The sequence below is a fragment of the Mytilus trossulus genome, chromosome 7 (genome assembly GCF_036588685.1).
Source record: "Mytilus trossulus isolate FHL-02 chromosome 7, PNRI_Mtr1.1.1.hap1, whole genome shotgun sequence".
In the NCBI taxonomy this organism is placed as follows: domain Eukaryota; kingdom Metazoa; phylum Mollusca; class Bivalvia; order Mytilida; family Mytilidae; genus Mytilus; species Mytilus trossulus.
Window position 1 is genome coordinate 58,377,979 of NC_086379.1, and position 18,048 is coordinate 58,396,026.

An 18,048-nucleotide genomic window follows, 5' to 3' on the forward strand; every position below is an offset into this window, starting at 1 on the left:
TTAGACAATTGAAAGCAGAATACACCTGCATATTGCTATTTTCTCAATTGAAATTTGCTTGAAAGTCTTCTGAGCAAAATTGTGTAAAAAAACTTTCAATTGAATACAGAATACATTTGCAAACTGCTTCATTTCTCAATAAAAAATATGTTATTAGTCTGCTGTGTAAACTTGAGCAATTTGTTTTTATTGAAAACAGAACACATCTGCTAACTGCTACATTTTTTTATTTGAAATTTGCTTTAACATCTTCTGTGCAAACTTTAGTAAAAAAACTTTCAATTGAAAACACAATATTTCTGCAAATTGCTTTTTTTTTAATTGAAATTTGCTTACAAGTCTGCTGGGCAAACTTCAGCCAAAAAAGGTTCAGTGGTTAAAGATTTATCAGATGACATTAGTTTAATTTATAAATATCTGATTCCTTTCTGAAATAAAGCCTTTTTATATATTAGTGAAAATATCCCCCTTGTAGCTAATATATTGATTGATTTGAGGTTAAAACTTTCTTCATTTTTCATGTCTATCCACATGATATTTTAAGACTGATGATGATGAATTTTTAGTTAATGCAATACTACGTATATATTACATTTTGTGGACTTTCCCTTGGTAAACTGGTGTTAAAGTGACCTTTAAATTTTGCCAAATACTTGACACTATTTGCTAAGGGCATAACTGTTGTCTTACCATAATAAATGAGACATGACCTAGCATTTCTAAAACATATTTTACACTTGCTAAAAAAAATTATTTCGTTTTTAAAATGTATCTTTTAAAAATGATAAATCTTTTTATCTAATGTCTGAAATATTAACAATTTTTTTTCTGATTTTCCCCATTCTATATGAAACTGTTTATATAACTTTTCTACATGATGAAGCTATAATAATAAAATGAAAATGTCAACTTATTAAATAAATATATGTTAAATTAATCGTAATGATCTGATGTTAATTCCCCATTGACCTAGTGAAGAGAAATAATTTATATCCACTAAGTATGTAACATATTGTAGAATGAATTAAAGTCATACAAAAAAGTAATAATTTATCGACTTAATTTACTTTTTATATGTTTACATATTGATAATTATAAAATAAAATAACGGTTTGTGATGAATTTTGTGGTCATAGAGCCCTGAAGCTGATATAATAATACCCTTGATTTAATCGAGAGTACACAAGGATTGTCAATGGCCACCATTGTTTTATTTTCCTCCATTGATAACTCTGGTGACCAAGCATATTATTTGACATGTTACTACATTGTTGTCACTTTCATGTTTATATTTGTTTACTTTTATGATATAAACAAATTTACAAGGTCGACAACCTAGTAGTTACATGGTACTTTTACATGCAAATTGTATACAAATTTTGCATTCATGCACATAATTTTTAATAAGAGTTTAGAAACACATTTTGTATATACATCTTAATTATAATATATCATAAATGTTTTATATGATATAAATTTTTCAATTTAACCTAGAAAAGTTTAAATAGGTAACAACAAATGGAAACAAAAAATGTTTTCCCTGACAACCCTATGTGTATGCCACCCAATGATTTTTAGTATGGAAACCCATAAAGAAAGTTGCACATTTTGACCAATTCTATAAAATCAATTATGCAGTCAATACACTGAAATAGCAGCAGTGTCACTGCACTAATAAGGTCACTGATTATTTAAAACTTTCTGTCATTCACAAAATAACCTTGAAAAGAAATCATGCAATCGTACTACATGGTCAATTAATCGCATTATCTGCAGATTAAGATAGAAAGATGAAAAGAAATAATTCTATACACTCTTTAACCTGATCTATTTTGTGTTTGTCAATCTTATCTTTACAAGCTTGAAAATTTGCATGAGACATTTTGCACTTTATTAAAACAATAACCATAAGTTAGAAATAAAATTTAAAAATAAATATTCCCCTTAATGAATTTTGCATCTTCAAAACACTTCTTCATAGGATACAGCGTATAGTAGACTAATTTCATGTCTCTATAACAGTTCATTTCAAACTTTAAAATATTATTTCCAGTTTTATTGTTCGTTTGCAAAGGGAAATAACTTCTATGAAATACAAACTGTATCCATGTCTACACAAACCTTATGGAAACAGCATGTTTTGATTATAAAACTACATGTTTGGGGAACAATCATTAATTCTCATTGCATGTTCACCTAGTTTGCAATCCCATTCATATAAAAGCGTAATGCACTGAAGAAGTCAAACTTAATGTCATTTGCCCTACCAGACACAATGCTCTTTCTGCTTTTTTTTCATTTCTTCATTTTTTTATAAAGTTATACAATTTTAAAGAGTTAATCATTCATTAACTGTATTTCACATGATTATCCATATAAGGCAATGCTACAATGACTCAGTAATGATATATACGTAAGTAGTTAGATTAAATGATTGAAATTGTTTTACTTACTATTTACTGGCACATTACCAGAATCTGATGTTTCAGCTTCACTTGGTAAAGTGTGGATTACAAAATCTACCTAAATTCTATTGAGTCTATGATTAAATATTGGGCTGACCTGATCCCATTAAAAGAGGAAGGCGTATATATTTATGAAAGTGCAAATAAGGCAGCAGTTTTTTTGCTGTTTGTTTCCATGGTAATCATTCAAAGAGTTTTTTGAGAAAAAAAAATAATCGGCTGTGGATCTTTTCAGAACTTCTCTTCAAAATTAAATACATAAAATTTTCTTTATGTCATGATTAGGAGTTTGGGATTAATTTCTCCAAATAAGGAGTTATTCCTTAATTTATTTACTAAAACAATAACTATGCAGTTTTTGTTTAGGGCCACCAAGGAAACAACAAAAACAAATTTCTGATTTTTCTGCCAGAGACATCCAGTAAAGCAACCATGCATCTTCAACCTCAATGGAACATTCTCTCTTTCATTTTTTCCTCTATTTGCAACCTGAAATTACAAAATATAAAAAAATATACACATTTGCTATTATAAAATATGAAAGTAACATAGATGTGTGACATTTTTTTTTATCAAATTCGTTTCCAACATTTGACAAATCTAACATTTAACATGGACATTAGAACCTCAACAAAGTCGAAAAACCTCTGCTGACATTGAACGAAAAAAATATTAAGGCTGTATAGATATGAGACCTTGAAAAAATTGTCTTTAACTTTTTTTATTAAATTTTTAACCATAAAACTTTGACCCAGATGCAGGACTTGATGAATGAGTATCAATACTATAAAATAATTTTTTGTTATTGTTTTAGGCTAAATTTAAATACGTTATAACATCTCATTACCAAAGCAGGTGTTGACTAAGACTTGTATTATTTACCACCCCGTTACTTTTTCTTTCCGTGTATTGCAAGATTTGATTACGATTAAACATGTATTGTGATTTGCATCAATGGGCCAAGAGTACTTTATAGATTACAAATCAATTGATTAAAATATAACCTCAGATTTGATTTCACAACTTTTTGGACCTAATGCAAGAAATTACTTGACATTTATTGGAAAGTACTTGAAAATATTTAAATCAAAGGTGACCATCAGACTTATAGTCCTGATAAAAATCTAGTACATTTAGCTGATTTTCATTCTAAAAGAAATCGGAGGTTGGATTACGCTACGATTGTAACTTCATCCTCATCTGTATTTTCCATAATCACTAGATGAAAATGTGCGATATTAATACATATTAACTATATTGTTTTTCCCAGACGTGATTTAACTTGATGTATATGACACATACTAGGCAATACTGAAAGTGACCAGCACCGTAAAGTATGAACTTAAAAATCAAAAGTTGACTGTACCGTACGTAACCAGACTTTTAATATCTCTAGAGTTCATCAAATAAGTTAAATCATAAGATGAAGATATGGTTACAACGTATTGAACACTGCCCATATCGTTAAAGGGACTGCAGAATAGAAAACCCAAATATCTGATACAACAATAGGCTGAAGAATGAGAATCCAAAATCTCAGCCAATGAGCCGTTACATTTCCATGATGGGATAAAAATCAAGATAAACATGTTTTCAAAAAGTTAACCACCATTCAAACATTTTGTCAGCTTCAACTATTTCCCACTTAGTAATTGTGAATAAGTGACCTGTAAAATAAGAGATTTACAAATTTTTCTTATCAGCCTTTTCCTCCTGTGTAAACCACAGAGGTCTTTTTTCTTTATTTAGACCTGTCAATATTTTTTATAAAAAGTACACCTGTATTTTCGATGTTTCACTGATAAGCTAATAATATCTGAGAAAACAATACTAAGGATCAGTATCAGATACTGGGAAAAGTGGATTACTAGTTTTACTAACATCCACCCAAACTTTGTCATCTTTTGTTCTGTTAACTTTCTCAGTGTAAAATTACATGATTTTATAATTGTAATAGATACTTATTGAATTAATACCCTGGTCAATTAGTACGGGAGAAAAAAATATAAAGAGTAGAAGTACTTTTTCGAAGTCCCTCGGAAATTTAACCCTTTCTGTTTGCCTACACACTTTTGAAGTTAGACAATTGTAAACTTAAAAAATATTAAAAAAAAAGTTTTCTTTTTGTTTCCATGCATAAAAGACTTTGATTTTTGATTTTTTGACACCGTTTTGAAACACCGCATTTAGGCTATTTCGTGTCGGTCAATTTTTATTCCTGTTAAATGGCTAGTGATTATAGTAGTAACTACTTAGACCACTGGGCCACCGAGGCCCCTCGTGCATAAAAGAAACATTACATTTAACTTAGAATTCAAAGTCCAAGTATTATAAAAACAATAACAAGAAATAATTTCTCAAATGTGGAAGGAAAAATCTAAGGTTAAATTATTATTGGTTAAAACAATAAGTACTCTTCAGATGTCATAATATTATAATATGATCATTGTGAAAGTGAAGAGGAGATTTATCTGGAGATGCAGTTTCCTTCTGTCTTTTGTGACCCCTAGACAAAGCCCTTATCTTGTAAGAATACTTATTTTCAAAATATAAGTATTTTCTTTTAAATTATAAACAGATTTTATCAGTCATTTCGGTAAGACTTCCTTAAAGTGATTAAAAGCAGTTCTTTTAAAAGTCGGTCATGAGTACTATGACCGTGGCCTGTTCTCAGTCATGAGTATTATGCCCTTGGCCTGTTTATGGTCAAGTACATGTATTTACAAGTGTAGATCAATCAAAATTTACATGTATCAACATTTTATATATTTCCCACCTAAAATGTATATCTTTTTTCCAATGCATATCAAAATAGGACATCAATTTGTCAAAATAATTTCTCTTCTAACAATTTCAAATTTTCCAACTTTTCATTATCTACTTTTACTCTTATTTTCATATTAATTAGGATCAACAGTATAACAATTATAAAATGTTTACAACAGTTCTGCCAATATGTATAAATAAAAAAAAAATAAAAAAAATAATTATAAAATGGTCAGTAATATGGTCACAAGAGTATTTCAAAAAAATATAATTAAATTACAAAGTTACAATAGAAGAAAATTGGCTATGGTTTTGTGATCATATACATTAATAAACAAGCTAAACAGTTGATTCAGTACATCTTAAAGAGAGATCTATCACTTATATCACCTTTGATATGACAAACATGGTCATAAACTTAGCTATTTTTTTCTGAACAATTTAATAAAATATCATTATTTCTAATTTGATAATTGATTCTGTCAAACTAACAGTATGAATTTAAATTGCTAATATATCTTCATATCAATTGTAAAACAAATTTATACAACAAAATTAATAAATTTCAAATTATTATGAGTTATTTCAATTCAGAAAACAAATTAAATTTTGTGTGTATTTATTTACTCACTATATTTACGTTCAAAGGAGTAAATAAAATTTCTTATCAAGATTTCTATTCAATGCATTGTTGACATTAAAGTCTCTCTATAAATTCTGAGATGTCAAATTTTGTTTATTACCAATCTTAATGCACTGGAAAATATTCCAAATTTTTGTTGACCTGTTCATTTAGATATAGTTGGGAAGCAAATGTTAAAACTAATGATTTTAGATTATATAAATATGTAAATCTTGATTATAATTTACCCATGGGAAAGTAAACTTTCTCCTTTTGTTTTCCCCATCAAAATTTTAAAGTTTAAAGATGTCGATACTTTTATCGAATAAATTTGACAGAAGTCAGATCTTGTCAGTATATCATTTTACCAAAACAAAAATTTGCCTTTTGATTTTGTCAAAATATTGTAACAAAACCCCCATAAAATGTGAAACAAAAAAACATGTAGAAAGTTCAGTTGATCGATAAGGCAGATGAACAAGATCATGTCCCACACAAACCTGTTACAAACATTAGAATTGACAAATTTATGAACAAATGATTAATGCAGTATTCTTACGGTTGATTAGGGTTTTAACACCCTGTTACCCACCTATTGAGACCCACTGATTTGACTAAATGGACCTATGATACGACTGAGTACCCATATTGGAGGACCCATATGTCAATAGGTACAGTGACACCATCTGGGCTTGATCATATAGTCTCTCTTATACACAAATTCCTCAAATAAATTATGTTTAATATCAGAAGTGATGCCTAATATCAGAATTTTCAATTTTGCATAGTTTTACTTAAATGGTGTGCATTTTTAGTTGCACTTATTACAGCTTAAACTAAGGCTTTTTACTTTTTATAAACTTTTGGTGGATATTAAATTTCATATTTCGGTCTTTCGCTGCATACAAAGCCTATCGAAAAATTGTTATTCCTGAACATTTGAGTTCATGGTTAACCTGAACCAAGAAGACCCATGAATATTGGTATCCAACTAATAATGATGAATCCACAGAAGTATAAAAATATCTTTCAACTGAACCATATGTGAGCTTTTCATTCCTACTTGATTCCTGTTAATATACCCTCCATGCTCTATTAAAAGCCCCCTTAATAGTCTATACTGTTCTGACATCAACTGGACCCTATGTGAAGTTTTAATTCCTACTTAGATCCAGTAGGGATACCCTATGCTCTATTAAAGGCCCCCTAAATAGTCTATACTGTGTTGACATCATCTGGACCCTATGTGAGCTTTTAATTCCTACTTAGATCCAGTAGGTATACCCCATGCTCTATTAAAGGCCCCCTAAACAGTCTGTGACATCAATTGTGGTTATAAAAATAATACTCGTAAAACTTTAAATCACTATAAACGTGTGGTATTCACACACATCATTTCATTTTTTTACAATTTTTTTTCACCATGGTTCATCAGAATGGTCACCATGCCTAATAACTGGTTAGGGGATGGCCATTACTTTATTGAATTTTCTTCATAATTGTTCAACCCTTACAATTTAACTAACTGAAAAATTGCTACCCTTTTAATATGAACACCTGTGGTTATAAGAAAAATGTAAATGAAATTAAATCTTAATTATACTGATTGAATCTTTAATGGGAATATTACACTTTTCTTCTCAATGCAGTAACTCATTCATAAAAATGAAGTTAATGAACTGAACAATTGTTAGTCTTGGTAAATAAGTTTTACATTTTTATTTTTTTATAAAATTGAAATTAATAATTATATATACACCCTTTACGTACATTATAATATTTGCTGTCAAATGGTCAACCTAGATTTTAGTAGATTTTCTCAATTGGTGGTCTTTTCTCTCTTTCTCTTCCAAGGTTATTCACAACCTAAAATAGAAAGAAAAAAACTGTCTAGAAAAAGTTATACAGAAAATATATGTCTTAACCACAAAGAACAAAAATAAAGATATTTGCATTTATGCATTTGTATAAAATAAAACGGTCTTCTAAATTCTGTTCTTCCCCTTGCAGCATTCTCCTCCTCATTTTTAAAGATTTATCTGAATGTAACAACTTGTACCTTAATAATTGGTAGATTTTCTTTTTTTAACCTTTAATGTATTATCTACAATGAATTGTTTTACATTGTCATGGTGGGGACTTTATAGCTGTCTATGCAGTATGGGCTTTGCTCATTTTTGAAGACCTTACAGTGACCTATAGTTGTGAATATCTGTGTCATTTTGGTTTTGTGGACAGTTGTCTCATTGGCACTCATACCACATCTTCTTTTTTATATGACAGCATTCAGAGAAAATTTTCTTATTTATCTTGCTTATATACTTTATACCTTAATTTTGGCATGTTTTACATAATACCTTGATGGGTTGCAGATAAATCTTGCATTTTACTTATTTTGAAGGAATTATGTCCCTTGTTCATGTCTTACAAGGTTGTAGAGGTGTCATGTGCATTCTGCAGTTACATCCCGTTTTCTTTTTCCATTTTAATAATATTTTATTACATAATTAAATTTACAATATTAAATCATGTAAGGGTGATCATTGTATCAATAAGATAAAAAAAAATCTACTGGTTTATCTCCGTTATAATCTGGTACCCACCCGTATTACTTCACCACTCTTATCAATATCAACACTGTTTTCAACTGTTATTTCTCATTAAATACTATGATACTTTGCACCTATTGAAGAATTACTGATCAATTTAATTTACATTTAAATTCTCATTACGACTAAGTCAGGGAGTACAACGAGACATTTCTTTAAAAAAAACTTTAAACTTTACAATCCTAAGACGCTAGTATACATTACATATCGATAGAAAAACAGCATCATCGTAATGGCTGACATTAATTAAACAGAATTCTTATCCCGTTATTAATGAAAACAATATTGGTCCAACCGATGCCAGGCCTATTGTTACGACTACTGTCAAATTTTTGAGTTAACCGTTTATAAAATGTTGATCGACCTTACACATGCGATCTTCACTTCCATTGTTGTAACTCAATACACTAACATTATGGTTAAGTCGACATTAAAGTTTACAAGTTTATACGTATCATATAGACTTTATTCTAGGTGTTCCAGGGTACCTTTTCAAAAGCATCATTTAACTTGATTTAAGGCATGCAAGTTTCATCTTGGTCAGTTTCTGTGGTTTTGGCAGACTTTGTCAAATTTTGCATTTTCACTGTTTATAAACATCAGTTATTTGTAACAACCCCTGCTAGGAAGTTTTTGTGGTTATGCATTATGATTCTATTCTTCATTGCTGTAACTTTCTCACACAATATTTGTAAATTCTAGAACTTTGTAAGTATCATCTTTTAGGTTGACAAAAGTACACTTTATAGAAGGCCATACAACTGGAAAAAATAAAGTTCAGCCAAAAGAAATGCATCAAGTTTATTTTTTTTAATACATCGCATGCATATCTACTAAATTACTTAGGTCTTCTTTTTCTTCAAAGGCCAAATAGGAAAAAGAGTCACTAATCAATGTCTATCCCTAAAACCTATTCCCTGGTTTACCCTGACCTGCATATAGACAAAGGAAAAATTTACCCAAAATGCAGCCTTACCTATACCTTAAAAATAAACTGGCTTCATTGAAATAAGTAAGGGTAAAACGTGTTATTTGGCATATCTGTTGCACATCATAAACTGTAGCAATGTTAACCCTTACAACATTCAATGCTTTAAAAGGCAGTCAAAATATATGTTACCAAAAGATCCCTATAAATACGAGTTTAAATTGAGCCAAAATATCATATATTACTTTTAACATTGAACTATCAATGAAAATTGAATGAGGACACTTACAAATAGATTTTAGGTTATCTCTTTATCCGTCATAAAATTTTACTCTAAATGTCTATGGCAGATTAAACACAACAGGTAACCATCAGGCTAACCTATTCATTCATCTTTTTAATACCATATAATACCCAAAACAATATGGAATCTCAATGATAGTTGTCAAACGGGAGAACGATTTAATCCTTCAATGAATGAAAACCTGTAAGGTACGATTGCACAATAACTCAATGACAAATTACTTAGGTGAGCGGTGCCAAATAATCGCAAGTGTCAGCTGTTTTTATGTTGCACAGGTACAGAATTGATAGTAAATGTTATTGTAAAATACAAAAATTAATGTTTACTTGTGAATTGAGAAAACATTTAAATAGAAAAATGTAGAAATAAGTGATTTCACTTGGTTAATAGAGGTTCTAAATGGAGTTTTGATAATTTAATATCATAACTTTAATCATCTCTGCATCCTGTTCCTTTGTTCCAAATTCTGTCAGAAATATAAAATACATGGCATTACAATTTGCCAAAGTATTGTATTATACTTAAGTATTTTCAATATTATCAGGTATTGTTGTCTTTTTAATGGGAATTTTTAAATATTAGTATCTTGTCTTGTTAGCTTAGTCTCAATTTGAGTTTTCAACGGAAATACCTTAAAAATTTCAATAATTATTTGAACAAGATTTTATTTCAATTTCTCTCCTCTTATGTGACTAGGGACAATCATGGTGTGAAGTCCAAACAAACATGGAGAAATCTTTAGAAAACCAGAACAAAAAGATTTTAACAATATTCAACCTTTCTAATATCATTATATTGATGCCTAAAGCATTGTAATTTTTTATATACGTTTTCTTGGTGCAAAGTTGTTAAAATTTTAAAATTGGAATTTGACTTACAATTTTTTACTCCCGATTGCAAATGGTTATATAAAATTATGCACTGTACAGCATTTAAGCTTATATAAAAGGTCTGCTGGTACTGTCAAAAGTAATTATTGATTGTTGATTTCTTATTGTCCAGTGGAAAATATTTCATGCATGTTCAGGTTGAATCTACATTATATGGTTAATCAATGAATGAATCCTATACAAACCAACTAAACCTCTGTTTTATTTCATAAAAAGTGAAAATAAAATTAACTCATATATACACCATTAACACAGCAACACTAAAACAGCATGCCATAAACACACCCACAGGGCATGTACACAGTTGTTTATATTAGAAAAAAATCTTAAACTGTCGTTTTAGTTTTCTGAAACCTATTTGGTGCATGTAAACGAGACAAAACTATCAAATCATATAAAGAAATTAACAAATTTAACATTGAGGCGATATATTTAAAAAAATATTTGCATAAAAATGCAGCTATGTTGTCTTTGATACTCACTGACAACCCCTACACATGTTCTACAAGTCTTCAAGGTATATTTTTGGAGATTTACAACTAAAATTACACGATACCTTAGTCACTGTTGATTTAATCTTGTTTTTTTTACATAAGGTAAAAAAATAATTCTAGAAAGAGATAAATCAGTACAGGACCACTTTCTAATATCTCAATCATACTCAAAAAAGTTGTTTTTCAGTCGTAAACTTGAGATAGTTTTTTTTATCATGCCAATTACTAGATGATTTCATGTCATTCCAACCTTATCTAATAAATACTTCCAAAGTAACCTAACTCATAAAACAACATTTACATAAAATATATTTCATAATGTAAATTTAATTACTTATTTGTGTAATGAACATAAATTAAATCTTTTTTTTGCATTTCTATGTCAGAAATTAATTATAATTTTATTACAGTTTCAAGGGTTTGGCGACAGGAAGATCCAATGCTCTGAAGACTTGTGTCAAAATTTTCAGCTGATATGCACTAAGCTTAACCTGATCTTTTTTATTGACGCAATTTGTAAAGCATCTTATATTTAACATTTTAGGGTAATATAGATAATTATACAAAATTCAGACATAAAAGAAGCTAAAGACACCTTTTAGTTTCTCCTCTAATTTTATAAATTATTTCTAAAGAAGAAAGACATCATGTCTCCAATATTTCAAACATCACATTCAAAATGTAATAATTCTAATATTTGTAGGCGTGCCTAGTAGATAAAAGATGAAACAAGACTTACGGACATAATTCCCCTCCCACCTGACTTTTCACAAAGAATTACAATTAAGACCAAACCAAACAACTTGACTGTCAAATCACTTCAAAAATAAGATATTTACTTAACTAAAGTATCAATAAATTGGTAAAATCATTCAATACTTGAAATTTAATTCAAATAATTTTTAATGAATGTGAAATTTGATCTAATTTGACAGGGACAATCTGTGGATATAGTTTGTTACCCTCAATTAAGGCCATCTATTTAAATAGTGAATTATAAAATTGAAAAGATTTGTGATTAGTTTGAGCTAAATGAACTTTAGGCTGGAAGTGCCACTATATGTTCTTCCCAGTCTGTTATCAGAGGGCTGACTTTTTTTCTTCTTAAGAATCCATGTTTAAATTTGACTTTAATTAATACTGCACATTAAATTTATATAAACTTGTAAAATTTATTTAAAGATGCATTAGTTACACATATTAACATTATTATTAATTATAGAAGACATTTAAAAGCAATACTACTTTGTATGCACTAACTTAAGAGAAGTAGTTACTTAACAGAACATGCTAAAATACTATTAAGTACTCACCAATATCTATTTGTGTGGCATATTTCTTAAAAACTCACAAACTACTTTAATTGAATTTTTTACCAAAATGCATGTCAGTTAAAACTTATATAGCTAAAATGTTCATCTAAATGACTAAGTTATAAGGATGACTTAGATTAAGGAATTTCACACACATATCTTAGTTGACAAAATGACTGATTAACTTAGTATATGTTCTAAATGTACAAGACTCAGACATATTTTGTTGCATAACTGAAATTACATGTTACCTGAGAAAACTGATTACTTAGTATTTGCTAATCTACAGAACAAAATCAACTTTTTTCTATCTCTGATTTTCATCATTTATTTTGTAAGCTTAAACTAAGGGAAATAACTCTTAGATTATCTTCCCTTATTCATAGATCATAAATGTTTATATTTGATGTGCAGTGGTAAAAAATCCATTATTGTTTTAATTTATGAATGCCTATAATTATTTTCTCTTTTTTCTCTTAAAAAAATAGAATCCTAAACTAGTTTTGTCTAGGAAGAAAGAATACACTTGATTTTCTTACTCATTCAAGGACCAAATGTTTTATGTTTATAACCATTTAATTAATGAGAGAACACTTTTAATTACTACTCAACAAAGCCGACATAAATAATTGACAGGTTGATTTATAGGTTTGTGTAGAAGGTCAATGACTGTTTTTTATTTTCATTTTCATTTTCTACTTAACACAAGTTTTCTGCACAAGACCTGCATGTACTGCACTCATATCAATTTAACAAAACATTTTCATCAAAATAATATAAAAACCTACATCTGGAACGCTCAGTATGAAATAAAAAAAACTCAAGTTGATTAAAATTTTTCTCATATTATTTGATTTCATGTGTTTTTTTATGATGATTTACAAAAATATGTAAAGTATCAGAAATAATCGTGACTGGGTGATGGATAAGCTCATTAGAAGTGTGACCAACCGAGAAGAAATGTAGCAAATGTTATATATGTAATAATATTGTCATATGAACATTAAATTACAGTTAAATTGTACACACTAATATTTGATCGATTCAATCTGTTTTGGACAAGATGAAAACATTGATATTATTAATATTTTGCATGGGAATATTCTTTTTTTATTTACATTTACAAATTAATAAATGTCATGTTAATATAAAATATGATGAAATCGGCATGCAAAGGTCTTCAAGATATCCTGGATCTATGATACTGACGTCAAGGATTTTAAAATACGTTTTTAAATTAAACAATCTTTTAGATGAAGTTATAGTTTAAAATAAGTTGATTTCCCCATTCTTAATACCACAGTTAGATGTTTTTAGACTCTAAATGGTGACACTGGTATATAGAACCTCAACAAACAGACAATGCTTACGTCTGCTTCATTTGAACATCGATGGAAAGTTGTCTCTGACATTGGCAATCATACCACAATTCCTTATTTTTGTAAAACTTTGAGTTCAAAAGGTCAAATGTGACGAAATAAACATGGAAAATTCAGTGAGTACTTATGAATCTTCCTACATGTACTTTTCTTTCAGGAAGTTTAACATAGAGGAAATATAAGATGCACTGAAATTTAAATTTGTTGTGAAACACCTTATAAATTTCATGTGAGACATGGAATGCTCTGTTGACACTTTCAACTGTCAGCACTGTCAAATAAATGACATATATGTCGCAGGTAATGAAGTACAAGATTAGGTTCCTATTTTATGGTCAGGAAATGTTTTGCACCAGCATTTACTGGTACCAGGAGATGAAACAGATGAATCATAAACATGGTGGTGTCCCTTTGAAGGATGTTGATATCAACCTTCTAATCTTGTATATAATTAATTTTACATATGTAAAGCCAGTGGCTATTTACTACTTATTTGATTTCTACAGTTGTAATTTAGATGTAAGAACTAATATAGATACAACACTCTTGTCAACAATTTACATAATAAATTTTTTTCAGTTTTATATTGTGTAATTTTAAAATGTGATCTGCATGGGTGATTTTATTGTCTTTGAGGTTCGTGTATATATATGTCAGTATGTAGTTTTAATACATTTTCAATCCATATTTGTCTGATTGTTGTAAAATATAGGGTAAAAATGCCTCTCCTTTATAACTGAGGTCGACTTTATATATGTCTATAATTGAGGTTCATCTATATATGTGTTTCTATTTTTGTTTTATTACATATTTAATCAGTATATTAGGGTAAACGCATGCATCTGCTTCAAACATGGAATTTGATTGCTGATTTATAACTTAATAATATGTTCCAGAAAACTTCCTGTTTTTATTAACGATAAATGCTCTTCGGTTTTCAGAAAAGGAAAACTATTTTAATTACTGCACTAAAAATAAAACCAAAAAATAGGAAACACATCTTTAAAATAGTTCACAAGTAGGTAAATTTATGCAAATTATAGAAACCCCTTTTGTTAAAATGTAAAAGTGTTGAGATTCTAAGTTAAGTGTGAAGTACAAAATACCTATTAACCTGGAACTAATGTATAAGGGAAACATACATCTTCTGAATCGTAGAGATGGAATGGACGATTACTCATAAAATTAAATATGAAATCTCTACGGTCAGGTATCCTTCTCTGTAGGTAAATATATTTGTTATGATTTATATTGAGATATTCACAGGGTGTTCATTTCATTGGTGTCATCATGGGTCGTCTTAGATTACATAAAAAACTGTCCCCTAATCACCCGACTTTTACATATAACATCTGATTTTGTTACTTCTGTACAATTGTGAGAAAACCTTCATGTAAAACATCATATCAAGTCTATAAACTGCTAAAAATAAAACTTCCTGAAAGAAGGAGGAGAAAATAATACCTACACTTTCTTAAGGGGTGAAATTAATATCTACCTAGTTGTGATAACAATATGCATTTTGTATGAATAGGGAAGTTCTCTATATTAAAATATCATTAAATTAACAGGTGCTTTTACAAAATCCCTGCTCTTGCTAAACTTTTATTTTCGGTGTAGTTTTTATGGACTGTTGTTAGTAATTTGATGGGTTTCCTTTTAGACATTTATTTGTGCCTTTTTCCATGACTTGTGGTTTTTATATTGCCCTCTTTATAGTTCATTTCCCCTTTTTCTATGATGTGAAGTTGTTGGGTCCCTGTTTTAATGTTATCATTGAAAATATGGAAAAAATAGTAAATTATAAAAATAAAAATGCACGGAATAAATTTAACAAATATAAAATGTATTGAATTTTTTTCTTCTTTGAAAGTCAAATAATATAACATTAGCCTTTACAGTATTTTTTTTACATTGTTCTCCAGCATTGCTTCACAAATATATTGGATGGCCATAACTTAACCACCATATATAAGTACAGTGTAAATGCAATGCTCTAGAATTTCTGATGATATATTTGTGAAACAGATTAATGTATCCTATTATAACAAGTGCCTGGTATTAGAGTGCACCTTAAACGGTGAAACAGATTCTGGTCATTAATTAGAATTGTCTCATTCTGTCATGTGAATAAAATTGCTGTAAACGGAAACTTCAAAAATATTTGTTTTCAAAACCAAAACAAAAATGTGGTGTACAGTTTCAATTTTTCTGAAGAAATCGTAATATTTATAAAAGAAATTAAACCTATTTGAACAATTTATGGGTATCAAGTCTAAGCATATTATATAGTACGAAAGTTATGGAGTACATTGTGTTTTAATCATTTTTAAGCTTCGTTTTACAATCGGTACTAATTTAAATCTTCATAAGCCATTTATCTCACAGTTTTAAATTATTGGCTATGATGAGTGCAGTATGTATTGACTGCAACAAATACCTCAAAACTTTTATTATAAATTTCTTTTTAAAATGAAAAATGTTGCCATTTTGTCACTTTTGTAAGAGAAATAGCAAAAGAAGAAGAATGTTCTGAGTTGACATGTGTGCACTGGAAAAACTGATTGTTTTATACTTCCAAGAAGCATGCTGCTTTTCTTAAAAAGGGTAAAAACAATTCCTATTCCCTTTTTCTTACTGTTTCTATAATCCACATCTTCTATAAGTAGGAGCAGGGACGTATATAGATATATAAGTCCTTGGTAGGAGAAAGGATTTCACCCAAAATGTATATTTGGAGGGTTGTGTTATGAGGGTAAGTTAAAGGATAATGTTCTTAGTGTGCACATTGGTAAAAAACAGGGATCTGAAAAGCTTTCTGAAAATATGCACCTTTTGATGAGCCGATTCCTATCAGACTTTTAATAAGTATTTCATCAGAATTTGATTCCAGACAGCATTCTATATCAAAACATGGACCTCCAATATCTTGTCTCTTTTGGTCTGTTCTGAAAAAAAAAAAAAAAAAATCAGAATGATGTGATTTTTCTCAGATATATTTCATTTTAGTTCAAATTTAAAATAGAATAGCTCACCTGAGCCTATATAATTAAATAGGCAAATATTTAATCAGTTTGAGTGTGAAGAACAGAGGGGTTGGACCTAGAATATGACAGGAACCCAACAACACAAAAACCTTTGATAAGCTCACACATAACAATCAAACAAATGCATAGTGAACAAGGTATAAATCATTGCTACTATTTAGCAACTGGAACAAATTCTAACTTTGCACAATTTACAACTATCTTGTCTACAAGGGAAAACAAGAAATTTAAAATTGGCCAATCAGTGTCTCTGGTCTGGTAACCCTTTTTATTTATTAAAAGGAAAAAGGAAAAAGGAAAAAGGAATACTGGCTATAAAAAATAACTTATGATGAAGAACACATTTAATGAATTTAAGTATAGCTCTAAGATAAGCTGAACAAATAAAAGACATGATTTGAAGCAATATGTAACAATCTGAAGGTAATTGTTGATGTTTGTATTTGCATCAACAATTATGCAAAAGAGAAACCTCAAGTTGAATATACTAGCTCTCAATAACCTGAAGCAGCAACTTTTGGTTATTTGTCAATGAGTTCTGTATCATTTAATATAAAGTGCACATATTTTATTCATAAAAACAATTAAAGAAATTTGACATGAGATCTAAATATAGAATTACTTTTATTGGGGTAAAATTTAAGTATGCATGAAAAGCTATTTTTTCAAAGTATCATTAGGGAAAAAGACCTAAGCTACCCGGTAATGTAAAAGTACACAAGCATGCAATATATTTTGCTATCAGAAAATGTTCATGTGAAAATACATCAGAAATGAGAATCTGTCAACCTTCATGTATCTTGAAGATATTTCTTGCATGTGTCATCTTGATTAAGCCGATTCAGCGTTGATTTATTAAAAAACTTGTACTGTTTGACAGTGAATTCGGTACAAAATCAACAGATTTTATAAAGTCATATATAATTTAGTCTCCAATAGTCCTAGGTCTTCTTTTGAATTACTGAATTTATGAAAAATTTACAAAATAAAATTTGATACAACTTTGTTATATGCAGGGGTTAACTTGTTTGACAGGAGTTATATTTCATTATTTATTAACAATAAGTGCAGGTATCTTCGTCTTTTCTTTCCCTTTTTAAAATTTTGTAATTCATAATAGACCATTTGACCTCAGATTAAATATATACTATAAATTATAAAAGAAATTTAAAGACACATATTTATTTAGACATTTTTTTAAAATTTCCTACGAAAAAGGTTAAAAGGCTTC

The 18,048-nt window shown here is 29.0% G+C and overlaps 1 long non-coding RNA gene across 1 annotated transcript; it reads right to left on the minus strand.

Moving 5' to 3' along the window:
- Window positions 1-2,513: 2,513 nt before the first annotated feature.
- LOC134727173 (uncharacterized) lies at window positions 2,514-12,442 on the minus strand. The gene is made up of 3 exons (XR_010108727.1): window positions 12,392-12,442; window positions 7,624-7,719; window positions 2,514-2,954 (listed from the first exon to the last, which is right to left on the minus strand). It is a non-coding gene; the product is annotated as an uncharacterized LOC134727173 (long non-coding RNA).
- Window positions 12,443-18,048: the final 5,606 nt, after the last annotated feature.